The 4,864-nt window shown below is 42.7% G+C and overlaps 1 pseudogene; it reads right to left on the bottom strand.

Annotated features, from left to right (window-relative positions):
- LOC125757386 (uncharacterized) overlaps positions 1-4,639 on the bottom strand; it is a 13,752-nt pseudogene extending 9,113 nt beyond the window's left edge.
- Positions 4,640-4,864: the final 225 nt, after the last annotated feature.

Raw genomic sequence — 4,864 nt, 5'->3', positions numbered from 1 at the left:
ACAAGAAGCATAAAAACTACATGATACTCCTACGATGTTGTACTCCTGCGATACAGGCGTCATATCGGAATAAGTCTGTAGTTCCAGTGTTGGCTCCGCTTTATAGCAGTCTAATAACATTACGTTTGTATTTCTATGATTCAGCAAGCATATTGAAGCGTTGCTCGACCCCGAGGAATGCATTAGAGAAAGTTACATATGATATCCACATCACCGCACCGTAAAGTGCACTTAGTCCGCCAGAACGACGCAGTGTCCTCTTCATTTCTTACGAGCTGGGCGATGGCCTCATGCTGACCGATGGAAGTCAGATTGATTGACAGCCGCTTTGTAGACTAGGCTACGTAGGCCAAATACACCCAGATAGTCTACGAATACGACAAACACCATCCACTGATGTTGGTCTACGTAGCACTATCCAGGCCTACCAGCCTCTATACGGCCTATACCTCACCAACGCGAAGGGTGGCTTCAGGTTCCGACATGTCACCGGCTCTGTCGACAGACAATTTGTCGACGAAATGACCGAGGCATCCACGAATTCCAACAGCTCTACTATACCACATACTTCACTACACATGGACCCCTCGTCACCACGATCGGGACCGGATCCTATAACAAGTCATGACCAGCTGCTGGTGCTCACTGATCACGGTCAAGAACTGTCAGAGAACTTCTTGCACACATGCAACGGGTCGTGAAAAGCGTTGCATGGTTCTCGGGACATACGGGTAAGAACTAATATCAGCTTACCGCTTCTGGTGTTGGTAATACCCACCCCCCCCCCCCCCCCCCCCCGTTGCCATTGGCAGCGTTACCCAACCGTAAACAAACTTTGTTTATATAACATCATGTGCGGCTCTTCAAATAATATGTGTGCGTAGGAAAATTTATACAAATCTCTAGCGTCATTTTGGGTAACGTGTACGCTAGTTAAAAAAAAGCTACGCCACAGTTAAGTACCGCCGAATGGCTTCGCAAACATCAGACCCCACGGTACGTGGGATCTGCGAATTTTTTTTTTCCCATTAGGATGAGTCGACATGGATTGAGATTGTTGCTTACTCTTTATTTCTCCCTACTCGCTCCGCTCCCTCTTCCTTCTGGGCATGATTTCAGTGTTAACAACTATTCTTTATTTTTGTATTTTATTATTATTATTATTAATTATTATTATTATTATTATTATTATTATTATTATATTATTATTATATTATTATTATTATTATTTATATTATTCGGCCAGAATGCTTTGATTGGCTTTTTTTTACTATCTCCTCTATAATTTTCATTTGTTCTTTGTCTTTAATTATTTCTGGCTTATGCTTGTCAATGCTCTGTTTGTAATACTTCTGTAATTTTTCTCTTTCATTTTTAGTAATTGAACATGCGGTCAGATAATGATCAAACGAAGATGCTGCTTGTACGCACTTGCATTCCTCGTCTTCGATGATGCCGAATCTTCTTAGGTAGTAAGGGAACCGTCCGTGTGCTGAGACCGCTTGCGTTTCCCAATGTCCCAGTGGAAAATGGGCCGGTAGGTTGTTCACATTTTTTACCCATTCGTAGCAATATGTTCTCTTACCCATTTCATGCCATTCCGAGTTCCATCTGTCACTGTATTTTTCTCTAAGTTTCTTTTTGATAAATTTTGGTGTGATTTGCGCCTCAACATTCTCTTCACTCGTGCATGCTTTTTTAGCTAATTCATCTGCTATTTCGTTCCCTAGCTGTTATTCCTTTATGAGCTCGAACGTATGTTAGGGATATGTTGTAGGTTGGCAGTGATAATATATTCTGTTTGATAGAGTACACGAAGTAATTCTTATTATGGGCATTTTCTAAACCTTTTAAGACAGATAGACTGTCTGTTAGAATTTGGTAAGATTTGTAACAATCCATGCTTTTAATTTTTCCTAATGCTTCTCTGATTGCGATTGCTTCTGCTTCGAAGTTGCCGGAGTAGTTTGGTAGTTTAAATACCTTGGTCTCTAGTATAATGCAATTTTTGTCGATGACCATGTAACTGGCTCCACATTTGCCATTTTGTTCTGATCCATCGGTATACAGGGTGTCCCAGCTATCACGCAGCACGATTTAAAAAAAGAGCAACGGCGTTACGCGAAGCAAACCTACTGCATATTGTTCCTAGCACACTCGAGTAGCCACTGCTATTTTTTTTCATTAATGAGGCTTGATTAATTAGTCATAATTATATTTGTAACTCGACAAGTACTCACCTAATTGTCAAAATGTCAATGAGGAGTATGTAGGCATGCTCAAATGGCATCTAAATGCGCTACTTTCAACAACGTGCTAATTGCGCGCTCATTTTTTCCGGTTGATCAAGAAAGCCCGCGAAATATGAAAAGTTACACGTGACTAGACTGTTGCGCGCGTCGGGAACCAGCGCCCTCAAACAGGCTCCCTATGAGGTAGACAGGATCAAGGAGAAACATGCAGAAAGAAAAAAATGCATCGCCCTATCTGCCACTCCCCGGCCTAAGAAGTGCACCACTTGGTTTTACAGAGTCAGGCCGTAACAGAACACCTGCCGCGTTATCAGTTAGAACAGTCGGCGGTGAGATATGGATAATGATTGTGGCGTACTATCGAACGGAATGAATCCCAGCAAAATTGCACGCATATCGTGGGCGCCCGACCTGTCCCTTGCCAAAATGCGGAACGCTGTCTCTCGCAACGAAGAGGCAAAGCGGTTGTTTGCAGTAAGCTTATTTGAGGGCGCTGGCTTCCTTTGCGGGTGGGAGCATAGTCACGTGTTATTTTACAGCGAAAGCTGTTATGAGATCATTTTACCGGCCGTTTTTGGCGCCGTAGTTGTCCGCCGCCGCCGCCGCCGCCGCCGGTGTCCGTAACCAGTATCGATCGAAATAAGAAAAAAAACGAAATAAAGAAAAGAATTCCAGGATGGAACGAGGTTCGAACCTGGGCCCTCTGCGTGGGAGCCCAGTATTCAACCTCTCAGCCATTCCGTGCTTGAAAACTGCTTGGCAAAAGGTCCTATACAGGCTTCATGTCGGGAAGGAACCACATTAGCATATGCAATATAGCGTGGTAGAAGAGTAAAATAAGCACCAAGCGTCGCACAACGCGAATTCTGCAACCGGGCGTCACACAATGCGAATTGCGCAACGAGTAGGTTGTGAAATGCTTCCAACCCATTACAAAGATATCTACCATAATTCTTCGTCATCAACAAACAAAGTGCGCATAATGCCTTACATGCGTTTAGCAGGTACCACGGATCTCCGTAAAATGACGAAAAAATGGCAGAGTGTCCTGCTGCCCTACTTCTCAAAATTAGAATGATTTAGAGCGTAGTGGGTTCCTCGCAAGTGCACTTGTATTGGTTGCCAAGGAAGCCTATAAGCGCAGATCCATTTCCTCGGGGTCTCAGTAAAATTACAATGCTTTATAGCGTAGTGGGTTCCTCCCAAGTGCACTTGGATTGGTTGCCAAGGAAGCCCATGAGCGCATGATCCATTTCCTCGGGTCTCAGTAAAGTTCTGCGCCCCCGCCCCCGTCTCGCTCCCACGTCAACGTATGTTATACAGCATGACGGGAGAGGGAAATAGCGAGCGGGCGTCACCCAATGCAAATTACATAACTGGTGGGCCGTTTAAAGCTTCCAACCCATTACAAATGGCTGAGCCATAATTCTTCATCGTCATCAGTCGTCGCGTCAACAATGTGCACATAATGCCCTACAGACGTGTAGCTGGTGCCTCGCTTCTCCGCAGAATGATGTATAATGGCTTAGTAGGTGCTTCCCAACTTCACAAAAATTGTGATTTATGGCGTAGTGGGTACCTTTCTAGTCTACTTGTATTGTAGCCCCAAGAGAGCTTACAACGGGCTCTAGAAACGCCGCTCTTCCAGCTTTCGCTGTGACTGTGCTGCGGTTTCAGCGCAGGCCTGGCGTTTTTTCATATTTCGCGGGCTTTCTTTAACAGCCGGAAAAAATGAGCACGTAATTAGAACGTTGTTAAAAATTGCGCAGTTAGATGTCCTTTGAACATGCCTACATGCGCCTCATTGACATTTTGACAATTAGGTAAGTACTTGTCGAGTTACAAATATAGTTACGACTAATTAATTAAACCTCATTAACGAAAAAAATAGCAGTGGCTACTCCAGTGTACTAGGAACAATATGCAGCAGGTTCGCTTCGCGTAACGCCGTTCCTCTTTTTTTAAATCGTGCTGCGTGATAGCTGGGACACCCTGTATATGTTGATATCAGCACGGATTGGATTTTTATTATGTTTGATTGATTTTAGATTCGCAGGATGGATTGCCCATAAGTCGGGGGATGGAGCTATGTCGTTTTTAGTGAATTGTTTTCCATTCCATTCAAATATTTTTTTGTCATCTTTAATTAGGTAAAGCTCATTTTCTTTTTCTATTGTTAAGTGAATTGGTGGAACTTTTGTTATGACATTTAGTGCCGTGTTTGGTATTGTTCTGTATCCTTTACATATTTTAATTAAAGGCTGCCGTTGTATACTTCTTAATTGCCTTATTATGTGACTTTTATTAGAGTACCATATTGGTGACGCATTGACAATTGCTCTTTCAATACCTCTGATGTAAATATCTCTTAGTTGTTTGGTTGACATGCCCCAACTGTTGCCTGTGAATTTAGCTAATCCTATTGTAAATTTTTGTATCTTATCTTTAATATTGTTAAGATGAGTCAAAAAAGAAAACTTACTGTCAAAGGTTACTCCCAAGATCTTTATTTCGCCGGATTTTTTGTATTATTGTTCCCCAATTTGATTATGGGTGGTCTATTCTGGTATTCCTTTCCTAATATTACGTATTTACACTTACTGTGAGAAAAT

This window comes from Rhipicephalus sanguineus, chromosome 2, assembly GCF_013339695.2.
Source record: "Rhipicephalus sanguineus isolate Rsan-2018 chromosome 2, BIME_Rsan_1.4, whole genome shotgun sequence".
Taxonomy (NCBI): domain Eukaryota; kingdom Metazoa; phylum Arthropoda; class Arachnida; order Ixodida; family Ixodidae; genus Rhipicephalus; species Rhipicephalus sanguineus.
This window is presented reverse-complemented; position numbering and strand designations above follow the sequence as displayed.